The 24721-nt window shown below is 47.9% G+C and overlaps 1 protein-coding gene and 2 non-coding genes across 7 annotated transcripts in view; 1 reads left to right on the forward strand and 2 right to left on the reverse strand.

Annotated features, from left to right (window-relative positions):
* Positions 1–24721, forward strand: part of PKIG (cAMP-dependent protein kinase inhibitor gamma) — an 80116-nt gene that overhangs the window by 47668 nt on the left and 7727 nt on the right. For 4 of the 5 annotated variants that reach the window (XM_061437683.1, XM_061437684.1, XM_061437685.1 and 1 more), the window contains exon 2: positions 8573–8642. The gene's annotated coding sequence lies outside the window, so the exon portion shown is untranslated. Of the gene's footprint in view, positions 1–8572; positions 8643–15787; positions 15894–24721 lie in introns of those variants that run through there. The other variant, XM_061437681.1, reaches the window with a different exon arrangement.
* On the reverse strand, positions 20650–20721 carry LOC133259940 (small nucleolar RNA U2-30). The gene has a single exon (XR_009740607.1). It is a non-coding gene; the product is annotated as a small nucleolar RNA U2-30 (small nucleolar RNA).
* On the reverse strand, positions 20882–20961 carry LOC133259941 (small nucleolar RNA U2-19). Its single transcript, XR_009740608.1, has one exon. It is a non-coding gene; the product is annotated as a small nucleolar RNA U2-19 (small nucleolar RNA).

Here is a 24721-nt window from a genome sequence, read left to right on the forward strand (position 1 = left end):
TCTGAACAACATGGCTTTGAACTGTGAGGGTCGGCTGTCCTGCGGATGTTTTCCCATAAATAACACGCTACAGAACCAGGATCCGCAGTTGGTTGAATCCACGGATGCAAGCCCGGGATGCTGCAGACACGTGGATACAGAGGGCCGACTGTAAAGTTGCACTTGGATTTTCAGCTGCCCAGAGAATCGGTGCCCCTCACCCCTGTGCTGCTCAAGGGTCAGCTGTGTTCCCAAATTCAGCCTGAAAGAAACCACCAAAGCCCTTTCCCCTTTGAGGAGAACACTTAGGGCTTGAGGAACAGAGGGCCTGTGGTTTTCAGCATCCCGGAGTGGGTGAAAACTGGTCCCTCTAGGAGAACTAAAAGAGGACACAAAACAGGCACTGTGGTTACTTGCTGAGTTTAAATTTTGTCAGATTTTGTGTTCTGGAAGGAGAAATCCTCAGTGTATGTGCGTGTATATCGGGGAGCGAGGAGGAAAAAGAACCAACAGTAAGTCTTGAGCTCCTGGTGAGAGCCAGGCTCTGTGTTATGCTCATCCTTTCACATAACACCAGGCGGTCAGTATCATTATTTCCCGACTCCACCGACAGGGTAACTCTCCACTGTATGTTCCCATGTTTTCCTGAACTCCTTTCTATGTTTACCCGAGCTGTGAGAGACCAAACCCTAACCTCTTGACCACCAGGGAGTCGCACCTGAGCTGTGCTGGCGTGACCCCTTCACTGCTTCCGCTGGACCGCAGGCCCCGTCTCCTTGTTCCTGGTAGAGAACTTGGGACATAGGTACAGAGGAGACACATCATACTCAATTTCAACTTGAAGCCCGCTGTCCCACTCCCTAGCTTGGCCAAAGAGAGGGAGAAGAGGAGACGGAAATCTCTATTCATCTCCCTCCCCTCTCCATTTCACTTCGACACAGTCCGCACTGCTGTGGGGAAACGGGGCGTGAGCGTGGACGCTCGGTTGTGTCTGACTCTGCAACCTCATGGACCGTAGTCTGCCAGGCTCCTCTGTCCATGGGATCCTCCAGGCCAGGATACTGGAGTGGGCATTGCAGGGAAAGGTTGGCCAGAGCCAAAGTACAAAGAAAAGCAAAAGAAGCTGTCAGGTCTCGGACTTTGGGTTTCCAAGCCTCCAGGTCTTGGCAGTTGAAGGGTTTTTCTTCTCTTTAAGAGCCTATCAGAGACCCTAACCCTAGGAAGATGCGGTATTTAAGACCTTTTGGATTAAGACCATATTGCAGTCCATGGGGTCGCAAAAAGTCAACTGAGTGACTGAACTGACTGACTGGATTAAGACTGTGGTGAGCTGGAGGGCTCGTGAAGCCCCTTGGCAGATCTGAGAGCTGCAGCGTATCTCCTCCCAGCAGCTGAGCCCTTTGAAAGTGGACCGTTGCCGCCAGGGCGCCGCCCCCGGGGTGTGGGCAACGGGAGGGCCCGGGCCTCCGCCCCAACCTCACCCAGGACCTCGAGCCCTCAGGGCCCCGACACTTCAGCTGCTTAAAAAGTCCGTCTCTTTCCTAAGGTGGTGCTGAGGAGGAGGTGATACCCTGGAAGGAAGGCACCTGGTTTGCGTTTTTATTTTTGTTGAATGTGAATGCTTGCCCAGTCTGTCTAGTGTTCCCTGGGCTTCTGCCTGGCCCCTGGCCCCTGTGGACAGTTGTATTTGTGGCCCCCGGCTCGCTGGTGTCCCCAGTCCCTGTCACCTCTCATAGGGTTCCATGAGAGGTTGAGCCATCTCGGAGAGATTCCTCCCCACCCTCCTTTTCCCAGAAATGTGGGGTCACAATTATATCTACCTCAGGGGGTGTCGGGGCTTCCCTGGTGGCTCAGCAGTGAAGAATTTGCCTGCAGTGCAGGAGATGGGGGTTCGATCCCTGGGTCTCCAGGAAAGATCCCCTGGAGAAGGGAATGGCTACCCACTCCAGTATTCTTGCCTGGAGAATCCCATGGACAGATTCGCCTGGCGGGCTACAGTCCACGGGGTCGCAAAGAATCGGGCATGACTGAAGCAACTTAGGAGGCAGGCAGGGGTGCCATGAGGACAAAGCAGCTTAAAGCTCACAACACACTTAGTTGACTCAGTAATACATGCTCAGGATTAGCTGCTTTATGGTTTCTAGAAGGAGAACATTAGCTGACATCCTAGGATGTGAGCTGACATCCCCTGGCCCCTCAGTCCCAGGATGGCATTTGTGTGAGGAGCCAGAAGTCATCTCTGAATTCCTCAGTCTTCACACACACACACACACACACACACACCCAGCCCCCACCAGGATGGCCCTGGGGCCGCCATGCTGGCTCTTTAACCCGAGCCCCAGCACCATTTCCTGTCACCCACTGAAGTGCTGAGGCCAGAAGCTGAAGTGGGTGCTTTTTCCTGACACCAGAGGTCCCTGGCCCACCCAGCGACCAAAGGGAAAAGTTGGTGGCAGGTGTTCCTTTCTGAGCATGGTGGGCAGCTGAACTCCCCCAGTCCACTCCGCCAGGCGCTTTCACGAGCGGCCGAGTGGGTTCCTAAGTGGAGACAGACGTGGCAAGTCTAAGGTTCTCGGAAACAAGTCATCAATCAGGACCCAAGGCTGAGCTCACTACCTCCTGGAAATCTTTCAGAAACGCCTCATGAAAACTTGTAAGTACTGCCCCTTCAAAGAATGGTTTCTTTGGGAGTTACACTCAGCTGCCGAGCTAAGCGATTCTGAATTGCCAATGATAAATGCGTCTGCTCTGACTGGACAAGGCCAGCATCTCCTAACTGTAAAAGTAGTCTCTAATCTTCCAAGAAATTGCTGTCCTTCAACTTGGCTCTTCCAAACTGAATAATGGACCTTCAGGGCACTCGAATAATGAAGCATTTGGTTGCTAATGCAGTCTTACTATGTCCCAGGGACCTGTGTTTAGTACTGTATGGCGGTGGGCCCTGCCAGTCCGTGAACTGTGCTGAGGGCTGGTGGGCACTGAGAGCACGAGCCTCGAGGATCAGGCTGATGAAGAGACAGCCTCTGGTCTGGTGCAGTTCTCAAGAGCATCGTGAGGACAGGCAGATGAGTGAATAATTACGGCGGATCAGCAGCAGGTAGACGAGGCCCTGATCCTGAGCTGGGTTGATTACCCCCACGCTCCCCTCCACTTCCTGATGCCCAGAGCCATGCCAGCACTTACCTTAAGGAGAAATGAGAGCCGCACCTGCTGAAGCCTTCACCCTCAGCACCTTCCTATCCCCCAGGGTTTCAGAGGAAAGAAAGGAACTCGTCATTGAAGTGAAACAGCCCCAACTTAGAGGACACGGAATCCTAGGGATGGGTGATTCTGTTGTCTAAAATCACCACTATGCTTTCTGTTGGTTTGTTTTTACAACACTTATTGTGGCCTTTTTTTTTTTTTTCCTTCGGATTAGAAAGTTAGAACACCTTCATGGAAGGATAAGCTGGATCTGGTGGCTCAGTCAGTAAAGAATCTGCCTGCAACGTAGGAGACTGCCTACAATGCAGGAGACATGAGTTCAATCCTTGGGTCGTGAAGATCCCCTGGAGAAGGAAATGGCAACCCACTCCATTATTATTGCCTGGGAAATCCCATGCACAGAGGAGCCTGGCAGGTACAGACCATGGGGTTGCAAGAGTGGGACATGACTTCACGACTAAACCACCACCGTGGAAAGGAAAAGCTAGACAGTACGGAAAAACACACTGAAATCGTCACGCAGTGATTTCGGTTCTCTGATTTTTAAATAGGGCCTGGTGAGGTCAAAGCGCATGAATCTTTTAGGTCTCTGATCCGCATTTGCAGTTAGTCACTGGGAAGTTTTCGCCTGTGTAAGTTCCCATTAGCGATCCATGGTTTTGCCCCCATCCCCTTCTTAGGCGCACACCCACTGAGCTCGTTTTATTCTCTCCCTGGGCAGAGTCCCTGTTTGCGTGTCTCAGAGGTGCTCAGATTCTGTGTTGCACTCCCCTTGGGCAGAGGAGAAACCAGGTCTGCCGTCGATTAAGGACCCCAGCTTTCCTTGGTATTTTCCTTTACGGATGTGTGAATTCATCCATCATTAAGAACCCTTATGTTTTCAGCATTATGGGCAAGGTGCTGTTGGCAATACCAGGGTAAGTGAGACTTGTAAGTAGCTCCCAGCCTGATAGGAAGAAAAACTCTTAACATGTGTGATCATGTGCCCCAAGAGAGGGATAGTGCTGTGGAAGCCTGACAGAGTAGCATTTAAGCCGAGCGTTTGATTCATTTCAGTAACTCTTTGATGTATTCAGCCAGTATTTATTGAGCACCTAGTATCTGCTAGGCACTGGGCAAGGTGATAGTCGGAGAGCGCTGCACAAAACAGCCGTGGTCCCTCCTCACATGTAGCGTACGGGACTGATAGTGGTGTTAGGAAATACCCAGGACGAGTAAGGGGTGTGGAGGAGACTGTGGTCAGGGCAGGTTTGCCGCAAGAGATGGTGGTGTTTGAACCCAGATGAGGAGTCGGTTATGCTGAGAGCTAAGGCGGGAGCAGGGGGCTGGGGCGCAAGGGTGCTGCGTTGTGGGAAAGACTGTTCAAGGTAGAGAGGGGAACACCGGTGAAAGGCTGGAGGCAGGGAGGCCAGTGGGGCTAAAGCCTAGAGGGGAAAGCAAGAGAGAAGAGGGAGAAGATGGAGGCAATGAGGACAGGACCCAGGAAGGATTTTCCTTGTCTTCTTCAGTAGCTGGATTCCAGTGTATGAGCAAACTTTCTCCCTGAGGTGGCATAGAATAGTCCTCCTGGTCTGTAATTTTTTTCATAAGGGGCAGGAAAAATCTGGTACTCCCAAGAGCCAGTGTTTTCATTCGTTGGCTTGCCTGTTAGCTCCCTTTCTCTCTGATTTCAGTTGTGAGCTCCCTACTGGACTTGGGTTTGGAGACCAGAGTTTCTGTTGCCATTCTGTCACCAACTTGCTGTGTGACCTTAAAAGATCCTTAACTTCTCTGGGCCTCATTTTCATCTCCAAAGGAGAATGAGGCTGATCTGATCCCAGGGCCATTGTGAAGATTGAAAAAGATAAATTATCTTAAAGTGCTTTGTAAAATACGAAGTGTTATAGACACATGCGGTATCATTATTATTTCAGCGAAAGATTTCTAATTAATGAAATAAAATTAAACTAAAAGCAAAGCATGGCACCAGGTAAGGGCAGAGTGTACCCTTCCAGGTAACCTGCAAATGGCCGATTCCACCTAGGTGGCTCGCCTTCAAGAGCTTGTTGTGAGTGCTGTTCCTTTTTTCTCTTTCATTTCATCCACTGGGATAAACCATCTCCTTCCTTTCTGCTTCTGTCAGAATGGGTTACAAAAGAATCCATTTCGCTTCTCTGGATTCCAGGACCCATTTGATAGCGAAGCCAGAGAATCTGCTTGGAGGCCAAGAGAGCCTTGTGAGCAGAGCTGCTGCGGTTTACTGGGCCTTGATTCCCGGCAGACATAGGTGCCTGGGAGTACATTTATTTGGGTTTTGGAAGGAAGGTAACTGGGGGCAGGTAGCCACAGAAAACAGTCAACGGTGCGGAACCAGCCCACACACCACCTGAGCAGGGCAGTAGATTTTTAAAGGGGGGCATTTTTTTTTTTTTTAAGTAAAAAAAATTTCCCCTTTAAAATAAAACACATAAATGCTTAGGGGGAAAAGTGCAGCTTTTCCCCATCTCATGAAGCTTTTAAAAATGTCTTCCAGGGGATTCCCCCGCGTTCCAGTGGTTAAAACTCGGAGCTTCCAATGCACAGGGCGTGGGTTCGATCCTTGATCAGGGAATTAAGAGACGACATGCCTCAGGGCATGGCCAAAAGAAATGTTTTTTAGATAAATTGTCTTCCAGCTGTTAAAATGATAGTTTGGAAGACCTGTTCTTTATTTGACCAAAAGAGAAAGTGAGAGGAAGTACAGTTAACTGTCCCATGTAAAGATGAACGGGTAGCGTGTGACGTAGTTTACTATCATGCATTGTCTCTGCTCTCGTGTGTGTATTTCTTTGTTGTTGTTTTTGCTTTCTTCATTGACTTCCCCTAGAGATGCATGTGCTGATTGTAACTAACTGAACAATTTGAAGATGTATACAGAGAAAGTTTATGATCTCTCCTCTCCTCCTGCTCCCCATTTCCATCCTTCTGAGATAACCAGGGCAGTTAGTTTGGTGTGTATCCTTCCATACCTCTCTCCGAGCTCCCGTGTAGATGGATATTGTATGTATGTGTGTGGTTATTGTGTTTTGCCAGAAGTGGGATTGTACTTTGTTATTTTACAGTTTATTTTTCCCACTAAATAATACATCCTGGGTAGGTACAAATCCAGTTCACTCTTAAATAACTTCAGGGCTGTAGATCTAGAGGTACCACAATATATTCAACCAGTTCTCCTTTGGCAGATACTTGAGTTACTACCATTTTTTCCTATTAAAAATCTTGCTGCGTTAAATATCTTCATGTACATATCTTCACTGGTGCTTTTACTTTTATAGATTATATTTTCAAAAATAGTATTGCTGGGTTAAAAAGTATTCATACTTTATATTTTGATTGATAATATAATCCTACTTTACAAAGAGTTGTAATAATTTACGTTCTCCCCAGCCATATGTGAGTACTTTCATTTCCCTAAAGCTTTACCAGTATTAGGAATTCTCTCTTCTGTCCATCTCTCTCTCCATCGCTCTTGTTTCATTTGTGGCCAAGCTGATGGGGAAGTAGCATCTTACTTCTGTATATTGTTTAGTGAAATTGAGCATTGTTGCATGTTAACTGATCTTTTCGTTTTCTTTACCTGTGAATTTCCTTTGCCCATATTCCTATGAATTGTTTGCCTTTTCTCAACCACACGTAGGAGCGCTTAATGTGTTTATATATTAAAGATCCCATATGTGTTGCAAATGTTTTCCCTAATCTATTATTTATTAATTTGTTTCTGTATTGCTCTTCATAGTATTTGAATTTCTTGCCTTGTTTAGGAATAATTTCCCCACCTCAAAGTTACATAAATATTTTAGTACATGTTTTTCTAATACTTATATGGTTTTAGTTAATTTAATCCTGAACCTTTAATCCCTTTGGAATTTATGTTTGTGCATCCTGAGGAGTAATGATCAGGCTTTGTTCTAGATAGGCCAGCAGCATTTATTAAATACGCCATCTTTTCTGTTTTGTATTGAAATCCATCTTTGTCATTAATAAGTTCCTTTATGGTATGTTTCTGAACTTGGTATTCTAGCCCACAACTTATTTGTCTATTCTTCTGTTAATTCTGTATCTTTTTATTATTATGTCTTTATAATAACTTTTTAAAATTTTAAGACAAATCCCCTCTTTACTTTTTATGCTTTTCTTTATTTCTTGGCTAATTTTCTTGAATACTTACTATTCCATATGAACTCTAACGTAATTTTTTTCATTCCCCCATCCAAGAAACCTATTGGTATTCTTATTTGAATTTAATTAAGATTATATAGTAATCTGGGAAGGTTGGCATTTTAGGATAATTAGACTTTTCTACCCAGGAACATACTAACTGGCTGGACTCATGTGTTCTATTTCTATATTTTGTTGTTTTTAAAATTTCAGTATTCATCATGGAAGTGTTATCTAAAATAAAACAGCATTTCTTTGTCCTGAATAATCGAGGACCTTAGAATATCTATCTGATTTCGGTTCCATCTTCCACGTTGTCGTTGTCAAATACCGTCAAGTCTGTTTTTACCTCCTCATTTAGCTTGTTTCACTCAGTCAGTACTTGTTTAAATGTACCAATATTCTTACTAATTTTGCTCACTGTTGCTTCTACAATCACAATGATACTCTGTGTTCACTTTCTCTTCTATTGGAGAATGTTTTGGAGTTCTGTCAATGGTAAACCTGCTTAGTCTTTGTCCAAAAATTCCTTTTGCCCTTACTCTTGATACTTTGGACTTTAAACAGGGTGTATAATGACTATGAAAGATGTGCGTGCCTCTAATAAAAGTTTTCAGCTGCAACAGAAACAGTTCCTGTAAAAATTGAAAGCCTTTCCTTCCTCTCCCCTCAGTTTCTGAGTCCCAGGAGGAGCCGCTGTTTTCGGTTTGCTGTTTGCCTTTTTCTAATATAGATACAAAAAGTGTGTATGTACACAAACGCTGTACTTTTTTCCTAAGGATAAACAATCACGTTCATTTTTTACTAAAATAGTATATACAATTTTACACTTTTTTAAACATCAGAGTATGTACATTTTCCCATGTCAGTACCACAGAATCTCCCCCATTACAGCCATTACAGAATCTTTGTAATGGCTGTATAGTTCCTCCCTGCGTCGATATCATAATTTAACTCTTTTTCCTAGTAACAGACACTTAAGTTGTTTCCTCTTTTATTTTTAATTTTTTTACTTTTACACAGTGTGTTTTACTGGACATTTTTTTTAACTTATGTGAACCCATTTATAGTATAAATTTTTAGATGTTTGAGTGAGCCAAAGGATGTGCACAGTTAATAAGTTGATAGATATTGTTAACTTGTATTCGTAAAAGATTGCTTCAGCCCTAGCGGATGTCTGACTCTAATTTCTGTTTTTCTTCTGGTTCCTTAGAATTTCCACATTGATTAGTCGACAGTGGAAAATCTGAAGAGATGCGAGCAGGAAAAAGAAACTGAGCCAGGTGGGTAGTCACACTGCTCACACCACTCTGCTGCAGCGTCACGAGTGTTTGCCTGCGTACTTTTACTTCCGTTTGAAGAAGGAAAAGAAATCGGTTCCAAATGAAATCAGAGAGGACGCAGCGTCCCATGAGGGAGAGCCAGGACGGCCCTTTTCAGAAGTTATGTAAAATCAGGCTGCAGTTTCCGTCATGATTCCATTTACACCGTTTCTCTGATGCTATAGAGAATCAGAAAGACAATTTACCTCTGGTGGCTTACAAGAGAATGGGTTTCTTCGACCATCTGCTTAAGCAGATAGAATGCAAATCTGGGTGCGATGCCAACTTCCCTGTCCACCAATTGTTTGTTTTAAAAGTATTTTCATAAAGACAAGGGCACATGATGGGGATTTTAATACTGTGGTACAGAAGCAAAAGCAGGCAAAACCCAGCCCAAAGAAACAAGTACAGCCCAGTGATCTGATGAGGAGAGATGGTACAGGTCCCTTCCAGTTGGAAGAAGAATGCAGTCCATAGATCCTAGAATGGTCTGCCTGGAAGTGTGGCTGCCTTGGGTCAGTGTTCATATCTTTATGGTATCTAAACATTTTTTAACAGCCTCTGATCCATGGTCCGCCCACCTCCCTTGCCCCCAACTTATCTACCCCTTTACAGCTCCATCTTCTTACATTTGGGCAGAATCTCTGGTTTTTATTTCACTGTCCAAGTCCTAGTAGTCCTGGGAGTTTGGGGGATTTCCAGCTCCTTTGATTTCCCTCTCACGGCCTGGCCTGCCTCTAGCACCGCTCCTAAGATTCCTCTTCTCTGTTGGCAGAGAAAGGATCTTATCTGGCAGGCAGCTGCTCTGGGTCTGAAACTTCCCAGCTGCTTATCAGCAAGGCATTTGGGCCTTGCCCTATAGCAGCTTCCCAAGCCACCAGGCTTGTGTCCTGTTCTGACTCAGTGCTGCTGGGAAGCCCCTGGATGCAGATGTTTGCAGTGGCTTGGATGCGGCAGTCAGCTCCCAGGACTGTTTATCTGGCCAGGGTCAGAGGGCCTTCTGTTCCAGTTGCTGTGGGAGCACTGGGGCCTAGCCACTGAACCTTGAGGATGCTAGGGTTATGTGAAGTTTAGAGCCAAGGTATTTAAACAGGCTTCTCTGGGATTCAAGATTTTCCTGTAAACATGGGTACAGTTTTGTATGTATACACACATACTCTCCTAGGCTAAATATCTATAGCTTTCCTCGGATTCTCAGATGTGTCTGTGACCTCTGAAGGTTAAAAATCAGTTGTCTAGAGAGGGGCTCCCTGGTGGCTCAATGGTAAAGAATCCACCTGCTAATGCGGGAGACATGGGTTCAATCCCTGATTTGGGACGATTCCCTGGAGAAGGAAGTGGCAATCCACTCCAGTGTTCTTGCCTGGGAAATCCCATAGACAGAAGAACCTGGCAGGCTACAGTGCCTGGGGTTGCAGAGTTGGATATGAGTTAGCAACTGAGCACACACACGTGGTCAAGAGAGAGCCCCAAGTGTTTTGGGGTCTCGAGTCTCCTTAGGCACCAGTCTTCCATGTGCCAGGATATCTTGGGCAACCTCATCTAGGTTTTTCTGTTTAGGGGTGAACTGGGACAAACTAGCTAATATTGCTGGTGCTTAGAGCCATCTGATGGCGTGTCCCAAAGTCTAACCACAAAATTGCACCCCCAGCCCCTGTTTCATCTCACTGAGCACACTTTGGAGGTCTTCTGGTTTCTGAGTCTATGGCTCAGAGGGGCTTTACAGCAGCTACACTGACAGCAGTGGGAACAGTGCTCTGTCTTTATGCTCAGTCATGTCCAACTCTTTGCGGCCCCATGGACTGTAGCCCGCCAGGCTCTCCTGTCCATGGGATTTTCCAGGCAAGAATACTGGAGTGGGTTGCCATTTCCTCCTCCAGGGGAACTTCTCAACCTCGGGGTCGAACCCGAGTCTCCTGCATCTCCTTCCTAAGCCACCAGGCTTGTGTCCTGTTCTGACTCAGTGCCACTGGGAAGCCCCTGGATGCAGATGAATCTGCAGGCAGGTTCTTTACCACTGAGGCACCTGGGAAGCCAGCCCAGTGGGAACAGTGTTGATGGATAGCTGAATTTCAGTCTGGCTTACCACCACCAGGAACAGCATCCAGGGCTTTGTATACCTTATCTTATTTAATCATCACAACTTCCCATGGAGGTTGAAGCTCTTATTTTATGTGTGAAAAACTGAAGCACAGAAAGATCTTGTAATTCACCAGAGGTCACACAGTCAGTAAGTGATACATGACCCAAGTACATGAACTTAACCACCAAGCTTTATGGTGAAAGTAAATTCACCGTTTTTAGAAAAAAATAATGCGCTGTGAAAGGTAGATCAAACAGCTCTGTATCTTATAATACTGAGAAGGTTGTCGTGTTACACAAGATACTAAAAACTATGCACACGGCACTGATCTTAAATCATGAAGAAAAGGTTAGTGGGTAATACACTAATGCATTAGTGCAGTGCCTGAGAAGAGTCTCTGTCCATTTTAATTCAGATAAGGTTTTTTTTTTTTTTTTTTGGTACAACTTTGCTGAGATATAATTCACATGCCACACAGTTCACTCATTTAAAATATATAATTCATTGGCCTACAGTATATTTCAGAGTTTTGTATCTGTCACCATGATCATTTTAGAACCTTTTCATTCCCCCCAAAAAGAAACCCCACATCCTGAACTCATCACCTTCCCAAGCCCCCCAGCCTCTCCAGTCCCAGGCAGCCACCAGTCTGCTTTCTGTCTCCACAGAAAGTTCTGATGCTTAAAAGAGTAACAGTGTGGGAATCTTGGTGATCTAGAGTGAGTCATTCCCTGAGGAATAATTAGACAAATGAAATTTGACTCTAATGTATTTTATAAATGGTTTTATTAGCTAAGAAGCTACAAGCCTGTCTTTGATATGCCCAAATTTATGATTGACAAGAGACAAGTTTCTCTGAGTAATTTCCACTTCTCAGCATCGCCTGTCAAGTGGGCTGTTCTCAGCACTGTTCTCAACAGTGCTCTGCTTCCCTGAGCCAAAGGGAGCCACCACCTTTGAGGCCTCGGGCCTAGGAGCCAGGCACCTGGGTGTGGGGGTCGGGGTGGGTTCCAGTACATCCTTGCTGTGGAAAAGGGACCTAATTGTACAGGGCTGCTGAGAAGCACTTCTTAACCATATCTGACACATAGCACATATACCCCGTAAATAGTAGCCATTTTTATTATTCCCTTTGTTATTTGTTTGGTCAGGGACCAGGACTTGGGTGGTTGTTTTCATCACTGGCTTGAGAGTGCATGTGTTCGTTGCTTATTTTGTTTGTTCATTAACGCATTCATATGAATGTATTTATTGAGCATCTTCCATGCGTCACATACTCTGCGATGCGGTGGGGATACAGTGATCAGAAGGGGTGCCTGTCCTGGAGCCAGTGGGGAAGGCAGATATGGGACAGGTGGGCCAGCACCTGTGTGGTGGCAAAGCAGGAATCCCTTATCTTCTGTTGGGTCAGGGAAGGGGCCACTGGGCCCTGGGGGCTGGCCGTCCCCTGAAGACCCCATGCCTGGAGGTAGGGAGTGGAGGGCTGGGGGACCGAACCAAGGGACTCTGGGCCAAAGGCACAGGAGAACCTGTTGTTGTTGAGTCACTAAGTTGTGTCCGACTCTTTGCAACCCCATGGACTGCAGCATGCCAGGCTTCCCTGTCCGGAGCTTGCTCAAACTCACGTGCATCGGGTCGGTGATGCCGTCCAGCCGTCTCGTCCTCTGTGGCCCCCTTCTCCGCCTGCCCTCAGTCTTTCCCAGTGTCAGGCTCTTTTCCTGCGTTTCTGCTCAGGTCGGACGGTCCTTGGCTTGGAGACGTGACTCTGCCACATTTTCTCATTGCATCGGTCCTCTCCTGTGTTGTGCTGTGTGGATTCTGAGCTGTTTCTCTCCAGAGGCAGGAGGAATGGGATGAGAACCTTGTCTCTCCTTTAGCTGAAGACTGGAGGCCCCCTGCCACCCCAGCTGGGCCTGCTTTTGGGTCAATAGTGTCTGTGCCTGTGGGGGATGTGTGACGAGATGCCCTCAGGCCTAAATCCCCGTCCACTCGGGGTGATGGGGCGCGGGGAGGAGACTCAGAACTGGCGTGGAAAGGAATATTAAAGCATTCATCTGGGAATGGCCCTGAAAGGGGGAAGTCAAAATCGGAGCAAAACTCCAGGTCAGCCCTTATCCTCCAAGGCCCCAGAAGGCCCCGGCCACCCTCAGCCTTCTCTCTCCCCAACTCGCTGCTCACCAGCCCTGCGGCCTCCTTGTCCTCTTGCTGGACTCCAGGCAGGCCCCGCCTCTTGCACGCTGTTGCCTCTGCCTGGCACGCTTAGCCGGGTGTCCCCCCAAGTCTCTGCACCCGTGTCCCTCTCCCAGAGGGCCTCCCTGTCTACTCTGAGAGAGCCCCCCGGCCCTTGCCCTCCTCCAGTGTTCTCGAAGGCACTGTTACCCCTGCTGGTTCTTCTGTTTGCTCGTTAGTATGAGTCACTCCAGCAGATTGTGATCTTCGTGAGGGCAGAGAGTCTGTGCTGTTCCTTGCTGAATCCCCTCTGCCCAGTGAGCAATAAATAGGGGAGGGGGTCGTATCTTTAAAGTTAGTGACTGTGTGTAAGTGGCTGGATTCTGAGCCCTCTCTGCCTTGTACATCTTATTGTTACAGCTCCTAGCGACCAAGCTTTTCCCAAAGATTCTTAAAGTTTTAAAAGATTCCTATACAGAATCGGTCCCTAAAGTCTCTCCTCTCTCATCACGTGTGTGGGCCATGACACCTTCCATCAGGAACAGAGGCTGATATGGGCAGTGGTCATTGACTACAAAACACTCGCCCATCCCCCTCTGGGGCACTGTCAGAATCCCCAGGGGAGGCAGGAGGGATAGTTTGAAGCTGTGGTTCACCAGTGATTTTGGAATTCTGGTATGTGCGCCCCTGCCCCTCCTCCCTGGTTAAGAATTACGGGTGTTTGAGTCAGCCTCCCTAACTAGACCTTGACTGTCCCTCCAGAGCCCCTGGTGTCTCACTGCTTTTGTATCTGTGGCACCTAGTCCCAAGCCTGGTACACACTGAGTGATCAGTAATATTTCATTACATGAATAGATGAAGGAATCCATATTATAGAGAGAAGATCTTGCTTCTTTTCCTTCTCCACCATGGCTTTGGGGCATGTTTTCTGTAGACTTTTAGAGGTATTGTAGAGGGACCCCAAGCTGGAAGTCACATTAGAGCTCACCCTGTTTATCTACTGCCACATAACACTCCACTGCCAATATTCAGTGGTTTAAGACGACAGCAGTGACGTGTTACCTTTCCTGCTTTTTCCTGCGCGTCAGGAATTTGGGGGCCGCCCGGCTGGACAGTTCTGGCTTGAGTCTCCCATGCAGTTGCAGGTAGTGGCTGGTGTCGGAGCCTCGAGGAGCCAGCTTGGGGCCGCCTGCTGTGTCTCCCTCCATGGCCACCCCAGGACCTTTCCATGTGACTGGTTTGGGCATCCCCAAAACGTGGCAGCCTCAGACTTCTACACGCAGCTCAAAGCTCCCAAGACAAGTGTCCCAAGAGGGAGCCAGATGGCAGCTGTGACACTTCTTCTAACCCCGTCTTGGAAGTCACATGTCATCACTTCTCTTGTACTCTGTTAGTTAGAGGCAAGTCACGACAACCAGCTCATTCACAAGGATACAAAGTACACTCCACCTCTTGACAAGAGAAATGTCAAAGAACTTGCAGATGTGTTTCAAAAACACCACAGGGATTCCCAGCTTACCCCTTCCTTCTGCACTTGAGACCCCCGAGGTTGGAGAGACAAGAACCTTGCCCAGAGGCACCCACCCTGGCATCGGCAGACCTGGAGCTCAGTCTAGCTGCTGGAGCTCTGGCCAGCCTGCTGGGAAGTGATCTCACTTCACCTTCCGGTCCTCCTTCCATGTTCCAGCCAGGATTGCTGGCCTCTGGGAACTTTGCGTTTTAGCAGAGCCCTCACCAAGTATAGATAACGAGCAAACCACAGGAGAGCTGGGGAGACTCAGTCTCCGAGCAATAATATTGTTGGGCTGTATTCTGCTTCTTTCCCAAAGCTCCACAGAAGCACAGACTCCCGTGGTTTGAAGAGCTTGTGTCACCATCCCAAATGCCCAACCCCAGCCCTCCATGAAGTGCTAACGCTGCCTAGCCACAGGGGGAGACACGGTGACAGAGTGGGTGGGAGTTTTTTAAATGTGCACCCCCAATACTTTTTTCACCAAGTTAGATGACAAAAATTAGAATTTGTTGTGGCAGAGTTCAGAGAATCAACCCAACATCACTGGACAGATTCATAAGATTTTACATTTACAGTCAAACATTCTCAACAGAATTTTGCTTCAGCCTGGGTAAAGTACATCTGGGTATTTGCTTTCGCCAGCATTGCAAAATGCTCTCCTGGGACTTCATTGCTTTCTTTTCCTTCCTTCAGAAATGCCTTGTTATGAGTTGCGGGATAGAGGAGAAGAAAGGGGAGAAAGGGGAGTGGACAGTTTTCAATGAATCCTTACTGCCTGCCAGGCCTGATGCCAACTCATTTCTGTGCTTCCTGTCCCAATAGTGCAGGCTCCCTCTTCCTCCACAGTCAGTGGATGATATGACCCTGGGCAAGTACTTAGCCTCTCAGTACCTCAGCTTCTTCCTGTGTAGGACAGAAGTAGCAATGCTTCCTACCCCAGAGAGTTGCTGTAAGATGAAGTGAGATGCCTGTAAGATGCTTAGCAGTGTTGCAGGCAGTCAGGACTCCGTAATTGCTGGCTCTGATTATTCCCTATGAGCTCCTTTCCAGGCATTTGGCACACCCCCATTTTACAGAAGAGGATTCTGTGGGCATTGAGGTGTGCAGCTCTAGGGACAGCAGCTGAGCGACCCCAGGCCCTCGCGGTGCCACCGTATCATGCAGGATTCCAGGTGTTCAGCCCACATGCAGCTGGGTGAGCACGGGAATTCACGACCTGCAGGGCCCCATGTCGGGGTCCCAGAGCAGGAGCGCCTAAAAAGGCAGGGTTAGGAATCCATCTAAGAGGCTCTATAAAAAGAAAAGTGACAGAGAACATTCCAGGCAGAGCACACAGTCTCATGAAGGCCCTGAAGTCCGGAAGAGCTAGTATGAGGAATTAAAGACCCAAATGGGCCGAGAAGAAGGTGGAAAGGAGACAAAAGCTCACAGAGGAAGGCGGGCCCAGGTCAGTGCAGGATGTCAGGGGCTGGTGTAGAGAGCTTGGACTTGGCCAGATGTGAAATGCTAGGGCATCCAAGGCCGAATGAAGCAGGGGAACCACAGGACCCAGTGTCTGAGGCGCGTACCTCACCCTGGCCCTCGTGGTGAGCGCAGAACTTGGGTCGGGTGCAAGCGGGGAGCAGGGAGGTGGTGAGGCGATGCCACGGCTGGGGGCACAGATGAGCAGTGATGGAGACTGGGAGCTGGAGGGGAGAGGGGGCCCATTCAGGCTCAGTTCTGCAAGTAGAAGCGCGGGGACCTGGTGACGAACCGGGCCGGGAGTGAAGAAAGAGAATACTCCGTTCCCCTGGGATGACCCCAGGTTTCCAACTTGAGCAGCCTCGACATCTGGTTCCGTCACTGACCTGGAGGGTGCTGGGGGGAGCAGGCTTGTGACTGGACACGTGAAGTTGGAAATGCTGGTGAGACGTTCAAGGGAAGGGCGGAGTAGGCGGTTAGACTGCCCATTCTAGAGCTCTGAAGAGAGGCCTGGGGAGCCGTCCACATAGACTGTCAAGGGCAAGGGTGAGAGCCCCCAGGGGCACATAGAGAAGAGGGCCCGGGCCTGGTGCTAGGGTGGGGGCCTCTCACATGAAGGTCCCTGACAGAGGAGACGCATGCATGGACGAGGTTAAGAAGGGGCCCCTGAGGCTGGAGGAGGCCCAGAGGGTGTGGGGTCTGCAGGCCCCCAGTGGGAGAGTGGTCTGAGGAGAAGGGCGTCTGTGGAGACCTCGTGTGACTCAGCACCGCCCCCCTTCCCTCCCAAAGCAGGTCTCTCCACCACCTGCCCTCCCTGCCGCGTGGTTTTGGCCCCCTGGGTGTGGAGGCCAAGGCCCTGCCCAGCTGCCTCCAAAGGAAGCCTCTCTGTGGGCATCAGGTGCTGCCCTGGTAGAAGCCGGGTTCTTCTCTGGAGACTCTGCCCTGGGTGTGTCCCTCAGGGACTAGGTAGAGCTTGGGGCGTGTTCCCAGAACTACTGCCCTGCCCTTTCCCAGGTTCTGGGAATGCTCCCAGTCTGGAGCCCTGGCCTTTTTATCTTGCCTGCCTCAGTGCCTCTCTGGGTCTGGCTTCTCATCACAGAGAAAAGCCGCTTCCTCTGAATTTGAGGAATGCCAGGTCGCCAGGCCCTGGTATTTGCATCAGGTTTCCACAGCCCTTGCTTTCCCTCAAAGGAGCCTTAGAAAGCATGTTCCCCACCCCTGAGGAGGCGTGTCCCAGGGGACCAAGTCCCACTGTCTGCTCTGCGTCCATTACAGAAGGCTCTGCTTTCTTATTTGTACCGTCTCTGCAAATACTTAATTTTTTAAAAAGAAAAAAAAACAGGAAATGACCTTTCTGGTATATTTGGAAAACAATTTGGCGCTGTCATGGAATCTGCCTGAGCTATGAGGACTAATAGCTGCAGACTTGGAACAGACTGTGTAGCTCTTGGCAAAAGCTGGGGCCTCTTCAGTTTACAGAGCTGGGGGGAGAATAACAACCAAAGGGAGAAGACAGCTTCCCATGGGGAAACCAGACGGCGCCCAGGGCAAGCACCTGCGAGAGCGCAGCCTCTGACCCCGGGCCGCCAAGGGTCTGGGAAGCTGAGCCCACAGCCTCTTCCTTTTCAGGGCCAAAGGCTTTACCCCGAGGAAGGCCCCCAAACCTCCTGAAGACGGGGAGGAGCAGAAGAACATCAGGCTTGAGCACCACTCAGGGCTCAAGCTGAGATAGAATATGGTAGATCGCTTATTCCCAGATTGGCTGTTGACTCTACCTAGATCACCTTCTGTCTGACTTTTCTGTGGACCTCAGCGCAGGATCACATCCTTAAGGAGGCCTTCCTGACCATTCAGTGTTGAACTGAACCACCCCTACACAGAGAAACCTGTTCTCTTCCTCCACAGCACTTACACAGGCCCTGATGATAGATTCATTTATTTGCTAATGCCCCTCTCTTTTATCAATTGAGGCGTAGTTGAGTTATAGTATTTCAAGTGTATAGCAGAGCGATTCAGTCTCATATTTATATATATATCTTCAGTCTCATATACACACACACACACACACATATATATTCTTTTTCAGATTCTTTCCCATTATAGGATATTACAGGATACTGAATATAGTTCCTTGTCTAATATAGTAGGTCCTTGTTGGTTATCTATTATTTGTATAGTATAGTAGGTACCTGTTAATTCCAAATTCCAAATTTATTCCTCCCTCCCCTTTTCCCTTTGGAAACCATAAGTCTGTTTTCTATGTCTGTGAGTGTCTGTGAGTTTATTTCTGCCTTATAAATAAGTTTATTTGTATCATTAGTTTAGATTCCACATATAAGTGATATCATATTGTATTTGTCTTTCTCTGCCTGACTTACTTCACTTAGTATGATAATCTCTAGGTTCACCTATGTTGCTACAAATGTATTATTTCCTTTTTATGGCTGAGAAATATTCCGTTATATATATATGTATATGTAAACACCACATCCTCATCTGTTGATGGACATTTAGGCTGCTTCCGTGCCTTGGGTACTTCAGGGTGCATGTATCTTTTCAAATTAGAACTTTCTCCAGGTACATGCCCAGGAGTCATATGGCAACTCCATACTGTTCTCCAATTTGCATTCACACCAACAGAGTAGGAGGGTTCCCTTTTCTCCACACCCTCTCCGTTATTTATTATTTGTAGGCTTTTTGATGATGGCCATTCTGATCGATGTGAGGTGACATCTCATTGTAGTTTTGATTTCCGGTGCCTTTTTCTGTTATCACATAGTAAATATCTTTTTGGCTCCAATGCATATCCCATACCTGGCATAGTGCCTGGCATACAAAAAGTACTCAGTAAACACAGAATAAATGAGTGAATGAAGTTTCAGGACTGGAAGACATTTAGGGATCATATTTCAACCTGATTATTCTGATGGGGGGAAAGGAAGCTGGGAGAGAGGGAAGGTCCCAGGGTGGGGAGAAGGGCGGTCACCCTGCTGTAGGAGACTGAGCCAGACCTCTGGCCCCTGTTATAAGGCAAAGCCGCGTAGTCTTTGCTCTGCCCTGGAATCTAGACCGTCTTCTATTATTCACTCATTTATGAAATATTCATTGGGCTTCACCTCTGTGCCAGGCCTATCAGATGCAGCAGTCCACACGTCAGCCAGGGCGCCACTCCTGTGGAACTTAATTCACTCAGCACGGTAAAGCACAAAAGCAGGAAGCATGAGGTTTGGCCTTCTGTGCATCACTAAACAGAGTAAAAACAAAGAAGCTGAAAGAAAGCGTCAGTAGGACAGTTTTACTGATAAGTCACCCAGTGAGAATGGACCGTGGTAATGACTTATTGTGAGCCTCTTCCCTTGCACACATCTTATCGGACTCTTTTTGAGCACACTGACCCATTGACTTCACAACAGCCCCCTAAGCAGAAGGTTTTTACTGTTCTCTCCGTGTGGCTGAGGAGGAAACTGGGATCCTGAGAAATGGAGGCAGTTGTCCAAGGTCTCTGAGCTCATAACAGGGACGTGGGCCGCACGTCAGAACTGGTGCCTCCTGGCAACCGCATGCCCCTGAGAGATGGGCCTGTCGCTGGGGACTCCGACCCCCAGGGGTGCAGCAAGGCGTGGGAGAAAGGCCTCTGGACTAGGACATCAGACAGCTAGATCCAGAATTTGCGCGAGTCACTTTCCCTTTCTGAACCTCACTTTCCCCGGCTATTAATGAGAGGTTTGTCTCCATGAGCTCAGGGAGTCTTTTCAGTTTGATGATTCCACAAAATGTTTTGAGATAATTGGGAAAAATTAAGGTAGATTCCCTACCTCATACCTCATAGCAAATAAATTCGAGCTCAGTCAAAGATTTAAATATGAAAAATAAAGCCAGGAAAATACAAGAAATAAGCAAGAGAGAATTCTTCACCAATCTCGGAGTGGGGAAGACATTTCTAAGTATGATCCAGAACCCGAAAACCATACAGTAAAATATGGATCAGTTTGACTACTTGAAGAGAAAAAAAATGTGTGCACACAGAGAAATAAAATCAGAGAACAAAACCCCAAAAATATGTGTGCTGCTGCTGCTAAGTCACTTCAGTCGTGTCTGACTCTGTGCGACCCCATAGACGGCAGCCCACCAGGCTCCCCGTCCCTGGGATTCTCCAGGCAAGAACACTGGAGTGGGTTGCCATTTCCTTCTCCAATGCGTGAAAGTGAAAAGTGAAAGTGAAGTCGCTCAGTCGTGTCCGACTCTTAGCGACCCCATGGACTGCAGCCCACCAAGCTCCTCCGTCCATGGGATTTTGCAGGCAAGAGGACTGGAGTGGGGTGCCATTGCCTTCTCCGAAAAATACGTGTAATGCTTCTTAATGTGAAAGACTGATTATCTCAATATATAAAGAACTCCCACAAATCAGTGGGAATGCTACCATCTAATGGGAAAATGGGCAAAAGGATTTGAGTACAGTTCACAGAAAAGGAAATACACATGGAAAGATGCTGTGTTTTACCCCCAGGAGCAGTGCAAGCTGACACAGCCAGGGACTGTTCTCACCGGTCACCTTGCTGACTTACTGGCTCAAGGGTGTGAGAAAAGTTGAGGTTTCTTGGTGTATTGTGTCAGGTCATTCAGAGTTCCTGGCGTTGGTGCTGTCGTTAACAGTCTGAGGACGCCCGTTTGCTGATGCAGCTTCCAGCTCCGAGGAGGGTTGCTCATATTTCCCCATTTGCTGTTGACTTTTTTTTTTTCCCTAAGCTCAGATCAAGTGTAGAAACCTTCATAGTTATATAAAGTTCTGCAGTAAAATCTTTTCATCATTGCTTAGAACTGATCAGCCTTTCATACAAGCACACCCACAACCAACTCTCACTTACCTACCAATAAGCCCCTTAATTATCCAGTCACCTACACACACACACACACACACACACACACACACACACACACCCCTTCATACCCCTTATTTTAAATTATTCTTTTGCTTCTCAGAACTACAGAGATCATGCATCAGGTACACTGGGTGGTCTTCTGATGCTCAGATTTGGCTACTTTCATCACTGATCCACTTCAGTAAGAGCAGATCTCAGAGAATGCTGTTGACTTTTAAGAGCAGAGAGTGAAGGGAAAATATATAAATATTGCATAAAAATGAAAATAGTGTGTTCCCTAGACCCATCCGTGCGGGGGTGGGGCGGGGAGGCAGCCAGAGCACACTGGTGGCTGTTGGTGTTTTCCAGGATCGGCCTTTGAGTTTGGCATACTTCCCTCTCCGAGCCAGGAAGGTCGGCCTCCTGCGCTAGGCACTTGTAATGTCAGCTGGGCAAGGGCAGGAGCCAAAGCCCCAGAGTGCCAGTTCGAGAAGGATACTAGCCTTTCTGATGGAGCCTGTAATTCCATCCATCCCACAGTGTCAGATGGTGGAGACCCTGGACCGGAACGTCAGCACAGCCGTCTGTGGCCGACAGAGGCCTTTCCCACTGGTTCCCACAGGCAGGGAAAGAGGGCTGGAGAGGAGATAGAGTGATGGACAGACTCAGATTTAATCTGACAGGTGTTTCCTGAGCACCTGCTGTTTGCCAGGCCCTGGGTGAGAAGCTGAGGACCAAGCAGCCGGAGCATGTGGTTTAGCTGCCAGGGTTAGGCCTTTCGGCCTGGCCAGGCGAAAACCCAGACAGACATACCGGTTCTTGGGGAGCCCACATCCTAGTTGGAGGAAAAGCCCTGAGGAGCCGGGGCTTGGGAGCTGGTGTGGCCTGCCCAGGGTCTCCCTTCCTCTGGGAGGTGCGGGTCCTGCCGCCTGAAACAGACCTTCCCAGGTCGTGGTGATAGATAATCTCACCTCACAGATCTCAGAGGCTGCTGTGGAAGTTTTGTAAGCGAGGTACAGGAAACGTAATGACTTGACTTGCTTTTACCATTATGGTTAGAACTGCTGCTGCTGCTAAGTCGCTTCAGTCGTGTCCGACTCTGTGCGACCCCGTAGACAGCAGCCCACCAGGCTCTGCCATCCCTGGGATTCTCCAGGCAAGAACACTGGAGTGGGTTGCCATTTCCTTCTCCATTGCATGAAAGTGAAAAGTGAAAGTGAAGTCGCTCAGTCGCGGCCGACTCGTAGCGACCCCATGGACTGCAGCCCACCAGGCTCCTCCATCCATGGGATTTTCTAGGCAAGAGTACTGGAGTGGCTTGCCATTGCCTTCTCTGATGGTTAGAACTATCATTATAAATTTTATTCTGTGTTATTACTGTTATTACCACAGGCCAGGCCCCTGTTCTGAAGCTTTGAGCAGTTTTCCCAGAGGGAGAATGTAGGAGTGAACTTTCCGTGACCTATGGAAGAACCGTCTCTGGCAGATTCAGAGCCTGGGGTTGGTTGGTTGGTTGGTTGGTTGGTTTTTGGCCAGGAAGCAACCGGCAACACAACTAGGGCAACTTCTTTCTTTCAAGGCAGCTTAGACAAATTGGCCTGGTGTGCCCCCTGCTGGAGCTGCGGGGCTTGCCTTGGAATTCTGGTCCAGCCTTTATTCTGTTTTATAGACCTGGTAATTCTAAAGGAGATGAGCCCTGGGATTTCTTTGGAAGGAATGATGCTAAAGCTGAAACTCCAGTACTTTGGCCCCCTCGTGCGAAGAGTTGACTCATTGGAAAAGACTCTGATACTGGGAGGGATTGGGGGCAGGAGGAGAAGGGGACGACAGAGGATGAAATGGCTGGATGGCATCACTGACTCAATGGATGTGAGTCTGAGTGAACTCCGGGAGTTAGTGATGGACAGGGAGGCCTGGCGTGCTGCGATTCATGGGGTCGCAAAGAGTCGGACACGACTGAGCGACTGAACTGAACTGAACTGAGACCTGGTAAATGGAGGCCCAGAGGGGGGCAGTCTTGCTCAAGGTCTGGCGACAGAACAGGTCACGTGTCCTTTTCTCTACGCTTCCTACTACAGGACACCTCCCTGTCTCCTCCTCATTCATTCTCCAAGTGTGTCTTCTCAGCCTGGGGTTGTGGGGAGATGTGGGTCCAGCCCTCCATACTGGCCAGTCCCTTTTTTCTCTCTCTTTCTCTCTCACACACACACACCACTTACTGAGCCCCACCCTGGGTGCTCCGGGAGCTTCCTGCCAATGTGGTTACTTTCTGAAAGCTTTGCACAATAACTCGGGCTTATACAAACTCCTACCATTATAAAAATTTAGTCTTAGGCGTGAAAGTTCCTCTTCGTCACAAAGTACCACATTTGGCAAGGTGTTTTTCTTGTATCTGCTGTGTAAACTGGGTTATCTTTTTTTTTTAATTGAAGTATGGTTGGTGTACAATATTTTGTTAATTATTTCTATCCAGCAAAGTGGTTCACTTATACACACACACACACACACACACACACGTACATTGTGTTTTATATTCTTTTCCATTATGGTTAATCACAGGATACTGAATATAGTTCTGTGTGCTATACAGGGGGACCTGGTTTATCCATTCTATGTATGAAAGCTTGGAAGTGCCAACCCCAGCCTCCCACACTGTCCCACCCCCAGCCCCCTCCCCTTGGCAACCACCACTCGGTTCTCTCTGTTTCTGCTTCTGTTTTGTAGGTAGGCTCATTTGTGTCATATTTTAGATTCTACATATAAGTGATATCATACATCGTATTTGCCCTTCTGACCCTTCACTTAGTAGGGTCCTCTCTAGTTGCATCCACGTTGCTGCAAATGGCATTATTTCATTCATTCCTATGGGTGAGTACTATTCCGTTGTGTGTATGCACCATACCTTCATGCATTCACCTGTCTGTGGACATTCAGGTTGTCTCCAGCGTCTTGACTATTGTGAGTAGTGCTGCTATGAACATAGGAGTTCGTGCGTCTTTTTGAATTAGTTTTGTCTGGACACATGCCCAGGAGTGGCATTGCTAAATCCTGTTAGTTTTCTGAAGAACCTCCATACTCTTCTCCACGGTGGCTGAACCAAGTTACATTCCCACCAACAGTGCAGGAGGGTTCCCTTTTCTCCGCACTCTGTGACGCGGTACCTCGTAGTTTTGATTTGCATTTCTCTAATAATTAGTGATTCTGAGCATCTGTTCATGTGTCTATTGGCCTCTGCACGTCTTCTTTGGGGAAATGTCTGTTTAAGTCTTCTGCCCATGTTTCGATTGGGTTGTTTTTCTTCTGCTGGTGTTGAGTTGTATGAGCTGAAACTGAGTTTTCTTTAAGGTGTTGTTTTGCAATCTGCCTTTTTTTTTTTCTTAATTTTTTTTTTTTTTTGAGGTGGACCACTTTTAAAGTCTTCGTTGAATTTGTTACCATATTTTCTGTTGTATGTTTTGGCTTTTTGGCTGTGAGGCATGTGGGAATCTTAGCTCCCGGACCAGGGATCTAACCCACACCCCCTGCCTGCTTCAGAAGGCTGAGTCTTAACCCCTGGAGCACCAGGAATGTCCTTGAATTTTTCAGGTAATAGTTTATCTCTGACACTTTGCCATTAGTACATATCCACCCAGTGTAGGTTGTTTTTTGAATACTCTATAATTCATGCAATGCCTAGCCTTTTCAGGGACATTTGGGAGCTTCCCTGTCACTGACCATGTGCAGAAAGCTTCCTCAAACTATGAAGAGCATTGGCATTTGCCATCATGTGTCTGGAACTGGGATTTGCTGGGCCCATCTCAACTAGAGTACTGTGAACTCCTATGGTCAGGCCAGTGTCTTAGACCCTCCACCCCGCTTCCCAACTCAGGATCTGCCCAGTGGCCAGAATCCCTGTGGTGACTGTATGATTTGATTGCCTTCAGAAAATCATCGGTGCTCAAAGGGAGATACTTAT

This window comes from Bos javanicus, chromosome 13 (assembly GCF_032452875.1).
Source record: "Bos javanicus breed banteng chromosome 13, ARS-OSU_banteng_1.0, whole genome shotgun sequence".
Taxonomy (NCBI): Eukaryota; Metazoa; Chordata; class Mammalia; order Artiodactyla; family Bovidae; genus Bos; species Bos javanicus.